Raw genomic sequence first — 16,694 nt, forward strand, 5'->3', positions numbered from 1 at the left:
TGACAAGGTGTACAGCTAACAAGCTAAAAAACCCAGAAATAAGTTTTTATAAGCTGTCGACCCCAAAAAACGAATGTTTAAGGACACAAAAGTGGATACAGGCAGTGAGACAGAGCACAACAGGTCATATTACTATAAGAAATGCATTGGAGGGGGTCGTAATTGGCGACAACATATGCTAAACAAACCAACAAAAACAAACCATTCATTATTTTTAACCATGTCAAAGAATTATTTCACCTGTCGCTGATTACGTTCCCCTCCAATGCATTTTGCGGGGGCGTGCCCCTATGGAGTCAAATTAATGCCTTAAAGTTTTGCACAAAAATAAAGTTTTGCAAAACACAAAAAAGAATTGAGCAATAAAAAAATGTTTTGCAAACAAAAATAAAGAATAGCAAAGGAAAAATAAAGTATTGAGCGGAAAAAAAATAAGTTTTGCAAACAAAAATAATAAATTGCAAAATAAAATAAAGTAGTGCAAAAATAAAAATATAATCAATTACAAAAATCAATGACAGCTGTAATCCTATTTTATCTTTGCCACATATTTTTCATGCTCAAACCTACTAAATCATTTGCAACGCTCATTTTATTCTGCGTTTCAGTCAAGCGTGCGCTCACGATACCGGTTTTCTTTTGCGCTGCAAGTTTCTGCGCGGTTCTCTTTATGGCACTGCTTTGACGTGGGGGTGGAGTCAAGAAACGGGGGCACGCCCCCGCGAAACACGTCATCGGCAGGAGACGCAGATCGGAACAGAACAGATCAAGCATAGAGACAGAGCGCATTTATTATAATCTGAAATCCACCGGGGAAAAACAATCCAACCGTCTCCAGGCTGCCTTCTTGTCTTTTCTGACTCATTACAAAAACAGAACAATGCCTAAAAGCTGCTGTGTGACAAGGTGTACAGCTAACAAGCTAAAAAAACCCAGAAATAAGTTTTTATAAGCTGTCGACCCCAAAAAACGAATGTTTAAGGACACAAAAGTGGATACAGGCAGTGAGACAGAGAGCAACGGGTCATATTACTATAAGAAATGCATTGGAGGGGGTCGTAATCGGCGACAACATATGCTAAACAAACCAACAAAAACAAACCATTCATTATTTTTAACCATGTCAAAGAATTATTTCACCTGTCGCCGATACGCTTCCCTCCAATGCATTTCGCGGGGGCGTGCCCCCGTTTCTTGACTCCACCCCCACGTCAAACCAGTGCCATAAAGAGATCCGCACAGAAAAGTGCAGCGCAAAAGAAAACCGGTATCGTGAGCGCACGCTTGACTGAAACGCAGAATAAAATGAGCGTTGCAAATGATTTAGTAGGTTTGAGCATGAAAAATATGTGGCAAAGATAAAATAGGATTACAGCTGTCATTGATTTTTGTAATTGATTATATTTTTATTTTTGCACTACTTTATTTTATTTTGCAATTTATTATTTTTGTTTGCAAAACTTATTTTTTTTCTGCTCAATACTTTATTTTTCCTTTGCAATTCTTTATTTTTGTTTGCAAAACATTTTTTTATTGCTCAATTCTTTTTTGTGTTTTGCAAAACTTTATTTTTGTGCAAAACTTTAAGGCATTAATTTGACTCCATACCATCTGCTTCCTCTTCCTCATCACTCCTGCTTCACTGCAGACTCACACAGCATCTCTGGACCTCCTGATCTGAACAACAGAGAAAATGGTAAGTCATATTCACACTCCTTCATCACTTTATGCCATCATCATCAGTGCTAAAGCTCCTCATGTGACCTCACACAATTCTAACAGCTGATAGAAACTGTCAGATCATTCACATGCACAAAGATAAATGTCAAACAGAGCACAAGGTGCTGCAACACATTTCATTACTGATCACAATCGATGTTTGAACAAGACCAAACTGATCATAATGATAAATATGGCTGCAGACTCGTACATTAACTCTCTTTCTGCGTCTGTTTGTAAGTATGGTAGTAGATGTTAAAGGATGTTCCAATGTGATCCCCTTTGTACTCTGCGAGAAAAAAATATGGACACGCAAAAGCCTTTGAGAAAGAGTTGCTTTAATGCTAACAGGAAAATTGGATATTAAAGTCAAGGTGTTGTGCTGTTTATTAAGTCTGTTGTGTCAAGAAATTGTGTATAATGATACTTTTTTTTTTTTCTTCTTCTTCTTTTGTTTGCTCATTGACAAGTAAAAGTTTAATTTAGCAATATACCGTACAAAGTTATGAGATAAACAACTGAATACAAAAATCATGACAGTATTACATTTCACAAACTGTTACTTGATTTAAATATTTGTGTAATGTCATGTAAATATAGTAAAAATACCTTTAGAATTTACAATCTATAAAGAAAGATTAATATTTTCAGCTCATTTGAAAACTAAATGAATTGAAAATGCCTTTGATACATCAGGAGAATATTTAAGATTTTAATCTGAAAGATTAAAAATGTGTCATTCGGAGACAGCAGGTTATGGTTATGAGAGTCTAAAGTGTTTCCTTCTGCTTTACAAGCGTAACACTGATTCTCTCACAGCAGAAGAGAGGAACATGAGCCACAATCTGCTTAAACTCAGTCTGAAGATCTTTTTCTGTGTCAAACTTCCAGCTGACAGGACAGGAGAGACAGAGAGGAGAGTGGGACATGAGTCAGATCAGACTTTAGCCAGTATGGTAATAACTACATGGAGGAAAATCATAACTGTTGATTATTTTTATTATTAGGGGTTCAAGCACGTAGTGCTGAAACCCTATTGTTATTGTCCTGATTGTTATTGTCCTGAGACTTGAAACTTTGTCAGATGATAGTACAAAAATCGAGGAGAGGTTGACAAAGTATGACCCAAATCGGCCAATAGGTTGCACTACAGCGATCAAAAGTATAAAATCGCCAATAACTCCTAAACCATTTGTCCTAGAATCAAGTGTCTGCGATTTCATTTCCGCCTGGAAAATTTTTCCGCCATTTTGAATTTTGTCAAAAACCTACTTTTGCGAACTAGTCCTAGGTTTTTCGCCCGATCGAACCAAACCAGTGCAGAAATGTTCTCTGGAGACTGAAAATCAATAATTATTTTTAAAAAGTTGAAATTTTGATTCACGGTCGCTAAGGGGCGCCAAAACGTACGTTAAGGGCGGAGCCACTTTTACTAAAATGGCTATAACTCCAGAACGAAATGACATATTTGCACCAAACTTGGTATGTATATGTATGGGCTCAATTTTTGGTCACGATAAAAACATCGAGTCGACTGGACACTAGGTGGCGCTATAACTTGAAAAAAACTTAAAAACGGCTGTAACTAAGCAACCGTTGGTCCGATTGACTTGAAATTTGGCATGCAGTGTCTTGGTCCAAGGGGGCATGATATTCTATGAGGACATTGGCGTATCTCAAAACACATGGCCGCCATCGGCCAATGAAGTTTGAGCACCTATTAGACAAGGTTAACGGAGGTCGATCGGAACGAAACTCGATGGGCTTGTTCAACTCATGGTCCTAAAGGTCTGTAAGAATTTTGAAAGAAGTTGGCGCTAACGAGTTTTACGCCTCAGTAATCACGTGGTGTGTCACAAAACCACACAACATGCATATCATTTGATAGATCTCCTCATGATGAACAACTTTGCCTCAAGAACCAATGCTGTCAATCAAATTGTTCATTAAATATTCATAATTATGTGAAAAACCTACTTTTGCGAACTAATCCTAGGTTTTTCACCCGATCGGAACTAAACCAATGCAGGACAATTCTCTGGACTCTCTAGATCAATAATTATCAAAAAAAAATTCAACTTTATGATTTGGGTTGCTATAACAGGGTCATTTAGAAAATGGGTGTGGCAAAATATACTCAAAAGCCTATAAATCCTAAACGAAAACTCTGAACTTCATGAAAATAAGTGAGCATATGCCACATATGGTTCTAAATAAGCATGATAAATTTTGTGGAGATTGGGCAACAGTTGTAGAAGTTATAGCAGTTACAATTATGAAAAATGACAATGTTCCTATGTTTATTAATGAAATCTCAACCAATCCAGCCAGCACCGGGCTCATTTAAACCGTCTAGATGAACTCTGTCCACATTATGAATTTCAGGCATTTTCATTGTATTTTCGACTAGATATTAGCCAAAAAACAGCGGGCGCGATTTAAAATGGCATCACAATCCCGGTACATTTTTCCTTCTAACTCAGGAACCGAAAGTCCCCGCGAGCTCAACTCGGATGACAAGGTCCTCTCCGGGCACTTGAGCGGCCCCCCTCAAAATGGTCACCCCTGATTTTTAACGGCCGTAACTCCCGAGCCCTACCTCCTAGGACATCGGGGAAGGGCTCGTTGGAAAGTTATAGATTCGATTCAAATTTGTTGTGATTTGGCCTGGGCGTTCTGGAGATATAAGCACAAAAAGATACGCATTTGATCAGGCATAACTCCGGACCCCCATCACTCACTACCCCCGTGATGGTCTCGTTAAACAGGGCTCTTTAAACATTATCTACCCTCTGAGTTTAAGATTTTTTTGATGTCCTGTTCCTGAGATATAAGCGAAAAACTAAATTCCCATTAATAAGAGAACAGGAGGGGCTGCTTCACACCCCAGGCTGCGTCCTGACACCAGAACCAACGCTGATGAAGCCTCCATCACTGATATTGCCATGAATGAAGAACTTTTTAATACTTATACTTTATTTAATTACTTGTATAGAATGTTTGTAGAATATATGTAATGCTAGTAATACTAATGTAATAAATAAATGAACTTATAACTTTATAACTAAACACAGCCTCATGTGGCATTAATTAAAGTTGTTGTAAGCATGCATATTATTGTTTAAGCCTTTTTTGTTTCTCTGTGTTTGGTTTAGCATATATCATAGCTGTTCATCTGTGATTTAAGTGGTGACATGCTTGCTAAATAGAGCTTAATGTCTTTTTTTACGCCTATGTGTTTATTAAAGGCCTTAAATGCTTGAACCACGGTAAATGCTGCTTGCAGCTTTAATTACTATTATTATTACTCTATTTTATAGGTTTTCACTGCGCCTTTGAGGGTCCTTCTTCTCGGGATTGTTTTGCTTTCCTGTATTCAAAGTGTGGTGAATGAAGATGTAGACATTAACACCCTTTCCAGGATTCAAAGATTTATTCATTTCAGGTACGTTTTCATGTTGCTGTATGAAATGAAGGGTTAACACTGTACAATAAGGTTGTATTTGTTAACATGCATAATGTAGCTCACAATGACAATGTTATCTCACTATATTCATAGGTAATCATAACTAAAGTGTGTTTCTAGCACAAATACATTTTTGTATGATTGCATAGACACAGAAAACATACAGATCAATGACACACGATGAGTTCGCCCTAATGTTAAAGTTTGTACTGTTGTTACACACAGTTTCAGCATGAATGTTTGATTTCTCAGTTACTAGCATATGTAAATGGTGATAATTCTTTCCTTTTTTTAACCAGTTATTTTAGCGGCAGCCAGTATGCAGTAGCCATCAATGTCCCACAGTTTCAATGTCAAAGCGGATTCAAACCCACAAGTGAAAACTTTCTGATACATGACCCATCAGAAACAGTTAAACCTCACACAAAACCTAACATGAATGTCTACAGAGGCACTGAACTCATCGCTGCAGGGGTTCATACAAATGCACATTCAGAGGCTTTACTGATGAATCCTACAAATAATTCTCCTTTGACAGACTTGATGAATAGAAGAAGGGATGGATGTGTGGTTTTCTACACCTTAAATAGTCCCTGTTTAAACCGTTGTCTCAATAAGAATGACAATAGGAATATTATACAAAGTCTTGATGAATTAAGCGAGTACCAGGGAATTAAAGCGTTTGTTTTCAATAATATCTACACTCCTGACAGTACCTCACCAAATCTTAGAAATGGACTACAGCAGATTGCTAATCGTGTACCACTTTACCGCTGTAACCGTGACGGTTGTATCCTTTGTGGAAGACCAGGTTCAATCATACCAAAGAATAGCCGATGTTTAAATTAAATTAAACTATGTCTCACTTGCTCTCTGGTGTTGAGTTTCTTGTTTGACAGCGATGCTTTAGATGAAACGATGAGCTAGTTATCTGCTTCAATGCTTAAATAACCTTTCACATGCAGCTTTTTCTTACTTTTTCTTTCAAAAAGCACAATTTTTATAAATTAGTAAACTAAGGCAGGGGAGAGTAAATATTTACTTTTACTTTATGAGTGATTGTAATCATATATTGGGACATATGAAATTGAGCAACAACTTTTGAAAGCCTTGATAAAGGAAAAAAAATACTAATAAATCTCTACTAAAAAATACTAATAAATCTTTTGTATTCAGAAACTTCTGGCATTATGACCAGATAGGTTTAATGTTGTGTGAACCACAATGTTTTTTTTTTTTTTTGGGGGGGGGGGGTTAATTAAAATGCTTGTTTGTTTATGCTTATGCATTTAACATGTAATAGTTTCATAAACACTGCTTGGGGAAATAAATACATTTCTATGCACCACTTTCTGTTTTATTCTTTAATTTTACACAACACACACACACAGTGGTACACAATACTGTACAGGCGGGATGTTCACACTGTGAGGAGGTGGAAACAGTGACATTCAGGCTCTTTTACATCTCAAAACATCTCCTTGATGGTAACAACTGAAATTCTTCTCATGTAAGTGTTGAGAAGAATCCTCTTTAATAACCAATGCTTTTTGTTTAACTTTAAATAAATATATATCATTACCTTTTTTTTCTAAATAAAAACTGAGAAATCTTTTTAAATGGTCCTGCTCACACTTGATCTTTTAATTTAATGGCAGTATAACCCTCTTTTCAAGCTTTAAAAAAGATGCAAAAATATTATAGAATGGTTGTATTCAACTTGTGCTGTATATTGAAAGGCATAAGTCATATGGATTTATTTATTTATTCATTTATATATATATATATATATATATATATATATATATATATATATATATATATATATATATATATATATATATATATATATATATATATATATATATATATATATATATATATATATATATATATATATATATATATATATATTGGGTATTTATTTTGTGTAACTCTACACATAATTTCACCATCATCGAGTCTGTCTGTGATTACATTAAGAAACAGAAAAAACTGATACAGACTAAATCCAGAAGAACTGCAGCAACATCTCCAACAATACGCATGAACAAACAGTACTGTATGTTGGAAAGCTACATGATAGTTTCTCAGACACGTGCTATAATACAATGTTGATAATATATATATTTTTTTTCCAATTGCTAACAAGCGTTTACCAATACTTAAAATACTTTTTCTAAACTCTTAACACAGCAACATAAATACATCACACAATTAGCCAAATAGTTAATTTTCTGCCCAAAACCATATTTTGTTAAATAAACACAAACTCTACATTTTAAAATGCTAAAAAACTATTTCTACATATACTATACTATACTTTATAAAAAACATAGCAAACCTGATTTAAGTTAAAACACTCGCACTAGTTTTCCATGAACAAATAGTCAATCAAAGCGCAATGACTGTCAAAATACTAACAGCTGATGGCATTACGAAAACTGCATTACTTGTCATGGTACCTGCAGAAAATTTGAAATCCATAGTTTTTAAAATTCAGTTTCCACTGTTAGCCCGGATAAGTTGAATTTACTTAAAAATTTGAGGAAACTGGTTGCCCTAAAAAATTAGTAATGATTAAGTAATGCGAACTTAATAATTCGAGTTCATTTAACTTAAAGTGTTTTGTAATATTAATTACTTTGTAGGTATTACACATAGTATATTTAAGTTCAATGTACTAAGCAAGTTAACTTGCCACCAATCAAAATTCATCCATGCCTCCCATCATGCATTGCTGCATGAATAAATTATGAGCTGAATTGTCTTAGTAATTTTCTTTATTCTCACTATTTAAATTTTGCTGTTTTTCTGTGACTTTTTAGTAGCTTGTTTTCTAATGTTCAGAGTTGATCTGTTTATCAGAATATGTTGCTTGTCACCGTTGTTGATATTCATACGCCGATTCTTGATGTCTGTGTGTGCCTAAAATACCGTAAAACTTCAAATAATAGCCGAGTCCCAAATAGACGCCTGTCTCTTTTAAACGCCTGGTGTGACGACAGGTTTGGGTAAATAAAGGCCGGTCTCAAATAGAGGCCTGGTCTGTTTTTTTAGTATCGGGTTGTATTTGATCTTCTCAAACCCGTCAGATCGCCTGTTCTATGTTTTGATTAGATTTCACGTGACAGACACAACAACAGTTCATGAACGACTCATCACTATGGCAACATAACAAAGAGGTTAACGAACTTTCTTTTAGTCTTCAGTTTTTCTTAATTCTCTCAATACCACCATGGAGACAAAAAGAAAAAAGTATGATTTGACATTTAAGCTGACAGTTGTCAAATTTGCCGAACAAAATTCGGAGAAGCAGCGGCAAGACATTTCTCGGTTGATCCAAAGAGAGTGCGAGAATGGCGTAAAAATAAAGCTGAACTGCAACGTCTGTCCGAGGAAGACGACAAAAGGGCCAGACTGCGAGGTGGAGGGAGGAAGAAGGCCAGTGAAGAGCTGGAGGTGAGCGTGTGTGAGTGGATCCACAGCATGCGGGCAAAGCATCTCAGAGTCTCACGTAAAATGATCAGGGCCAAGGCAAAAGAAGTGTATGCAACAGTGAGTGACGGCAGGGATGAGGAGAGTTTTACTGCGAGCGCTGGCTGGCTGGACAAATTCCTGAGGCGCAACGACTTTTCAGTCAGAAGACGCACAACTGTGGCCCAGAAAGACGCCAAGCACTTCACTGAGAAACTGGTCAATTTTGTCACATATACAACGCGGATTATTAAGGCAAAGAAAATACAGCCGAAAAACATTATAGCCATGGACGAAACAGCGGTGTGGTTTGATATGGTGGGCTCTACAACGGTGGATGCAAGAGGTGCACGCAGTGTTCCACTGAAAACCACAGGCCATGAGAAGAGCCACTTAACTGTGGTGTTGGCTGCGAAAGCAGACGGGACCAAATTGAAACCTTACATTGTCTTCAAAGGGGGGATCAAGGAGGTGAAATTAATGCAAAATATCAGTGGGGTGGTGGTGGCCACGTCCAAAAATGGATGGATGAACGAGGAGCTGACTGCAGACTGGCTTCAGAGAGTGGTGGGAAAGCTCAACTTCGCCCCTCGTCTCCTAGCCTGGGATTCATATCGCTGTCATATCAGCGCAGCGACCAAAGCTGAGCTCAAAAGGGGCTACAACATAACCACGGCTGTGATACCCGGTGGCTGTACAAAGTACATACAGGCCCCTGACGTCGTATGGAACCAACCATTCAAAGCCAGCCTGCACGAGTCCTATGACAACTGGATGGCAGGGGATGTGGACAAAGAGTACACAGCTGGAGGAAATATGAGGGCCCCAGCTCGTCGTTTGTTGGTTTCCTGGGTACTTCAAGCGTGGGAAAAGCTGGATACGGAGCGGCTGAAAAATTCATTTAAGGTATGCTTGCGCGCGGGCGCGCGTGCGTGTGTGTGTGTGTGTGTGTGTGTGTGCGAGGGAGAAAGAGGAGATAATATATTTCATTAACTTCGGGATGTTATCCTTAGGTATGTGGCCTGACAGTAGCTTCTGATGGAAGTGAGGATCACCTTATCCATTGTTTCAAAGAGGGAGAGCCGTGCGCATCTGGGCGAGAGCTGTTAGTGCAAGCAAGGCAGGCAGAGTTAGCGGAGGCTGGAGAGGGAGAAGTGGAGGAGAGCGACGTGGAGGAGGAATTCGCCAATGAACTTGTAATTGAGGATCGCGGGGATGATGATAGTGATGAATAGAGTAATTTTCTATCACATGATTGCAGTTGTTTTACAGGGTAGCCTTCATTCTTTCTTGTTGATATGTTTCGGGCAACAAGTTCATATACTCGATGGATTTTAGGGTTAACTTGTATTGTTCTGCCCATTGCGGTCACATCGTTTCGTTTTTTATGTTTTTTTTTTTTTGTATGCTGCCAATAGCCAAAGACATTTCTTACATTAAATGATTTGCTAAACACATTCAAATTAATTATAAATAAAACGTAATATAATGTGGTAACCTCCTACTGTCATGCTTGAACATCTCAACACTAAATTAAAGGCCTGTCTCTTATGGACGCCTGTCTCAAATACAAGCCGGTGCAGTTCGGCGATTTGGGTAAATAGAAGCCCGGGCTATTATTTGAAGTTTTACGGTATATATATTTTTTGTAATAAGCACAACTTTAAAAAAAAAAAAATGTGTTGTAAAAGTTGATCTTTTTCTGTAGAATCAAAGCTCTGCTGTAATCAATAACGTCAATCTAACTCAGAGATTGGGCTCTAAATGACTTCAGTGATTCAGATCAAATAATGATTAAGTGAAAACATACCAAACACCACCTGATCATCTTTTAACTTTGCTTGTCTGGTTGGTTTTAATGCAGTTAAAACTGCCCAAACAAAATCTAACATTAAAAAGTCAATGGTCAAGAGCTCAACTAAAACAAACCCTGACCTCGATGATGGTAACTTAAAAAAAGTGATTTTCTCCTTTGGTGAAAAACTATAAAAAGGTAAATGTTTGGAAAAAATTTCTGTAGAACAGCCAAAACAAATGTTCCAACTGCTCATCAACAGCTCCTTGAATTCACACACACCACGACAAAATGGCGTCATTACCTGCCGCAAACCAGTGTGTAGGAGGTGTGGTCAGGAGAAAAACTTCATAATTTAAGTGCATTTAACTTACATTTATCAACACATACAAATACACCCACAAATGAGTAGAATATACTTATATTTATAAGTAATGCATCCAAACTTAAATATATTGTAATTATATTTTTAAGTAAATATAAAATCCGGGCTAAGAGTGTCCCTACAAATAAGCCATTCTACATTTTTGGTTGAGTGTTGAATGCGTGCGTTCTTGGCAACATACTAAAGTGAATGAGTCATGACTTTATAGAATGTACAGTAGAAAAAAAGAAGACAAAGAAAGTAACAGAATTCCTCAATTCAGCTACTGGTCAAATGAGTCTCCTCTGCAGAACTTCATTTGACCCTTTGGTTGAAATCTCTTTCTGGGGGTGGGTGTGTGGTGTTGATGTTGCCCCCATAGAGGGTGGGATGGTGTCTCCTTGGTAGCTAGTGCCCTACACAGACCACACATTCTGCATAAATTGAACAGTTGTAGTGGGAATGTTGTTTTTACTGAAATGAAAACATGAAATTGCTGCCATGATGCCTGGTCAGTATCCCCACATGCCTCCTCCATTGCCTGTAAAAGGGCTATGTGTTGATGGGGATGACGGTCATAGACCTTCCAGCGCCAGGCAGAGGAGAAGAACTCTTCAATTGGATTCAAGAATGGAGAGTATGTGGGGAGGTTGAGTACAGTGAAGAGTGGGTGATCTGTAAACCAGTTGTGGCCCAAAGCAGCCCTATGGAAACTAACATTGTCCCCATATCGTATCTGGTCTGCTCTGATCTCTGAACATTAGTGAGCGTGTCATGTAAGGTGTCCAGTAATGTAATAATGTGTGCAGTGTTATATGGGCCTAGGGTTGCATGATGGTGAACAACACCATTTTGACTTATAGCTGCACACATAGTTATGTTACCACAACATTGTCCTGGGACATTGATTATGGCACGGTGTCCAATAATGTTCCTGCCACGTCTCCTTGTTTTAGTGAGGTTATAACCTGCCTCATCCACAAAAAGCTGCTTGTGACCCATGGCATCTGCCTCTAGCTCCATCACTCTCTGGACAAGACAAACAAATGCAGCACATCAGGCTCATGCACAGTACTACAGTATGCACTTCCAGATTCAGTACCAATGATACTATAGCTTACCTGCACATAGTCATATCCAGTGTTGGGGAAAGTTACTTTTAAAAGTAATGCATTACAATATTGCGTTACTGCCTAAAAAAGTAACTAATTGCGTTACTTCGTTACTTTTTATGAAAAGTAATGCGTTACTTTACTTTTGCGTTACTTTTTCTCACCAGGGCTGGGCTTGCTTGTTTGTTTGTTTTTTAATAGCAACAAAAACATTCTATTTTTGGCAAAAAGGCCCTTTCACACCAAAAGTGAAATCAATAAGCCTTAGGCTGAAGGAAAAGCATATTTACACCTGTACAGTAGAGGGCGCAGCTCAAACAAATCTTTCAGATGTGCTGCCGTTCTGGATTTAAGAAGAATAAGATACAGGAGAAGGAAGTTCTAGTTCTTATTTCTAAATCTAATCTAAAGTATTTTTTGCTTATTAGTATGGTTGAATTGAAGGTCAGCAGCAAAGACATTGGTTAATAATTGAGATTAAATACATAAAGTATATTTGTGTAATTTAATATAGTTAATTATTACAGGTTTGCAAAAATTCTGAGATTGCATTTCACTGTTTTTATTCATTTTGAGGAATACTGAATGATTTCGTGCAAGTGAGATGAGTAAATGCATGTTCACATTTAGTCTAGAACTACAATAACCATCATTGCTTACACAGCACACACAATATCTCTGCACTGTATTCCTCTCAACATGGGGTCAACATGTCAGTCAATAAATGTGAAAAAGTAACTTGCGTTACTTATTTGAAAAAGTAACTTAGATATTTTGTTGTAATTGAAAAAGTAATGCGTTACTTTACTAGTTACTTGAAAAAGTAATCTGATTACGTAACTCAAGTTACTTGTAATGCGTTACCCCCAACACTGGTCATATCGCAGTTGTTTTACACTTTCACTGTTTCTTTCAAAAAGGACTCTGTAGATTTGTTTCATTCGGATTCTGTTGCGGGCAAATACACGACTTACAGTTTTTTTTATTGCTAAACGACAGTGGGCACAACTGGAGTCACATGTGCAAAACTCTAACTACAGTCTGCACAGCAGCAGTTCATGTGGACCAAACTCTAGTTCGTTTTTCATTGCTTGAACACAGTTTTCAAAACTCTACACACTTATCCCATGACTTTAACCACAACCTGCACAACACTGTGGATTTACAGCACTTTGTTCAAATGCTAACACACTGCTGTCAAAACTGTGAACCACACATTCAAAACAGAATAGATTTCAGCCTTGTGCCTTTCAAACATTGCAATTTCAGCTGAAAGGCTAAGCAGGTGTCTTGTTTTAGACTTGTTAGTGAACACACACACACACACACACACACACACACACACACACACATAGGCTATATATAGTTTCTACCTTTTTTTTTCTCATTACTGTAATTCCGTAAATTACTACAGACTATTGAAGCAAACTGCTCATTTTCATTTACCTTAAAGAATTGTTGTTCTAAAAATTTAAATAAATCATGTGAAAGAATGTCACTCTTTTCTTTGAAGAAAATATTACTTTGTATGAAGTCACTGAAATTGTTCAAACTGTAAAGATGAAAAGTTTGTATTTTCTGTGTTGGTGTTTGATGCTAGTGTTTTTACTCTCAGTGTGTTCTGAGTGACAGTGTGTGTTATCTCAGTGTGGGTTGTGCATAGTGTTTGGCTGCACTGAGCCTGTTTTGAGCCACGTGTTAAGAGTTGTGTTGCTTGGAATGAGTTTTGCAGGTGATGTGAACTGTTTAGCTCAGGTGACTGTTGGTAGTGCAGACTGTAGTTAGAGTTTTGCACATGTAGCTCCAGTTGTGCTCACTGTCGTTTAGCAATCGAAAAAAAAATGTAATAACAAGATTTAGCGGTAGGACTTTTGTTAAGCGTGTCAGAGGTTCCGGGTTCTAATCTGCCCTCGTAGTTCTTTTTTCTCTCATTAAAACCAAAGATGTTTGTCAGTGATTGTATATTAAGAGCAGGGACAAGTTTGTGTGTATTTTGTGATGTGATTTCACTGGAACAAATAGAGTTTACGCAACATCATTCAGTGATAGTTTGAAGTGCTCGTCTGTGTGAAGACGTGCAGAAAGAAAGAGCACAGTTTCCTTTCGTGGCTGATAAACAGGTATGATTTCAAACACATTCAAACGTTAGATCGCCTCTTATTAACAAATGAACAAAATGAATACTCTGCTAGTCAACTGGAGATGTTTCATTTGTATTAGGTAACCTACATCGGTGCTGCAAGATGTTTCAAAAAGTGGTAGGGGACAATATCGACCCCCATGGCAAAAAGTGGTGGGGGACATGTCCCACCCCCAAATTACGGCTGTGCATACATTTTGTATAAAAGTGTTTGTTTGTTTCAGGTTTTTGCTGTACCACTGAGGATCCTTGTGATCTGCCTGCTTCACTTTTGTACCTGTGCTGTAGGTGCGGATGTGAACCCAAAAACTCTCATGGATATTGTAAAGAACTTTGAGAATCAGTAAGTTTCTTTGATAGTAGAATTTTCCATAAAAAAAATAAATAAAGACAAACTAATGGATTTTGTTATATATCAGAATTTTTTGTCCCTTATAATTACAACATATGCAATAATTTGAACATTAAACTAGTCAACATTTGAAGTAGATCAAAACCTTTCATCAAAGTTGTCCTAAAACCTTCTTCTTATGACAACTTTGACAAACTTTTTTGATCCACATCAAATGTTGACTACTGTATACACACACACACACACACACACACACAGAAATATATACTTTTTTTCTATTAATATTTGTAAATTTAACACAAAACATTAAATTCCCACTGCTTTATAATTTCCAGGTTGGGTAACGTAGGATAATACGCTGTCGCGTTCAGAGTCGAGAAGAACAAATGTCTTCAAGGTTCTGACTATCCAAGTCAGAACTTACTAACTGAAGTGAAACAAAAACTTCAGAAAAATGAGGTTTATGTGAGCAGTAACCTCATCGCTGCAAAGGCTGATAAAGATAAACAAGATCATTCAGAGTTTCGGCTGAAGAATTATCTGAAGAACATCTTGAATGGAAAAGATGAATGTGTGGTTTATTTCACTGTAAATTCACCCTGTTTGAATAAATGTGTATCAGATTCCTGTGAATTCAGCATTAAAGACAATCTTGAAATGTTACAAAAATATGAGGGAATTAAAGCCTTTGCATTCAAAATAGTCTGGAGAGAGGATAAAAAGGAGGAGGTGATGATGACGCATTTTTGTAGGCAAAACCCGGAAGCGAGTTAGCATTTTAGGACTTCCGGTTCCAACGCTGTAAAGTCTATGGGTTTTTTGAATGGGTTTTTGCTAAATCGCCTGAAATAATGTCTGTGGTTAACAAAGCCTCTAAATACTTTCACGTTTTGATCTATGACATAAAACACACCAGTTATAACCCACTTGTGATTTTTTAAACTTTTACTGTGTCTTAAAATCGGCGGTTGCTAACAAGTTGCTAAAAGGGATTACTTCCTTTGGCGGGGACTTTAGACGACATCATTAAAAACGGGACATTTAGACAGCATTTCTCATGAAAAAGTGGATAAGTATTCATAACAGCACAGATCATAATCAGCGAACATGTTTTTAAATAAAGTTGTTTTTTAAATACAGTTTGAGGAAGCTTGGTGGTGACGATGTTGATCCGCAACCATGGTGTGCTGTAGTCCGTTTATAGCCTACTGTTAGCCTTTTATATCTGACAACTTTATTTAGGCTTCAAAATCTATAAATGTTGTGTTAACTTGTAAAGATTATCTTGATAGACAAAACGTGCAAGTGTCATAACCCTTTGTTAAACACAGACCTTATTTTCTGCGATTTTCCAAAAGTCTATGGGAAAAATGCATAGGCTTTCAACCGAGGGAACCCGTGCGCCGCTAACTTCCAGGTTGGCCTACACAAACGCGTCATCCCTGGGGCACTCTATTGCACCTGCTTTGCCATATTATCAGTGTGAGAAAAACAAAGCTAAATGTGATCGCCTGTAAGAAATGCTTATACTTGACAGCTGCTTTCTTCACACATAGACGTTTTATTTAGCTGATGATTTTTTTTTTTTTTTTTTGTAATTGCAGTAAACATTAAAATTGGCAATAATCTGGAAAATGCATGAATTGTGATATTGCATGCTTTATTAGCTGGCAATTATTGTTAGAGTAAATTGATGACAGCATGTCTGCTTACTGCTGGAGCAAATAAAAATACATTTTATTGAGCATCATTTGTGGTTCAAGGTATGATCTTATTTAAACACACTCTAGATTCATGTTATTCAGTCATATGGAGTGGCCAGGTCTATTTAACTGTGATATCCTTCCGTTATCTATAATTTAAAGCTGTGGCATGAATATGAAATGATATATGTATATTTAGCACAGATTTAGATGATACATAATTATGAGACCAGAGGTTCAGTCTGACCGTGACTGTACACGACTGTAAGGACTGATAAAACTGCTAGATCATCGACATGCGTCAAACAAATAACACTGTTTGCACAAGGCGCACAGCAAAATTTGAAATAATATTTCATTAATCAGAGTCAGCATCAGGTTTATAGGCATTTTTGTAGAATAAAATATAATAATAATTAGAATAATAATATTTTTTTAATATTAATAATTATTATTATTGATATATAATATTTAAACAATATTTTTCTAGTAAAACGTATTTCATCTTTATTTAATTAACAATTTAGAAATAGGCTTATCTTTTTTGTGTTGAGAAGGAACAAATG

The 16,694-nt window shown here is 36.9% G+C and overlaps 1 protein-coding gene and 1 long non-coding RNA gene across 2 annotated transcripts in view; both read left to right on the forward strand.

The window, feature by feature from the left end:
• Positions 1-16,694, forward strand: part of LOC125248560 (NACHT, LRR and PYD domains-containing protein 12-like) — a 1,264,817-nt gene that overhangs the window by 680,448 nt on the left and 567,675 nt on the right. The window lies entirely within an intron of this gene.
• On the forward strand, positions 1,619-15,153 carry LOC125248721. Its single transcript, XR_007180342.1, has 3 exons — positions 1,619-1,696; positions 14,298-14,416; positions 14,761-15,153. It is a non-coding gene; the product is annotated as an uncharacterized LOC125248721 (long non-coding RNA).

The sequence above is a fragment of the Megalobrama amblycephala genome, linkage group LG16, assembly GCF_018812025.1.
Source record: "Megalobrama amblycephala isolate DHTTF-2021 linkage group LG16, ASM1881202v1, whole genome shotgun sequence".
NCBI lineage: Eukaryota > Metazoa > Chordata > Actinopteri > Cypriniformes > Xenocyprididae > Megalobrama > Megalobrama amblycephala.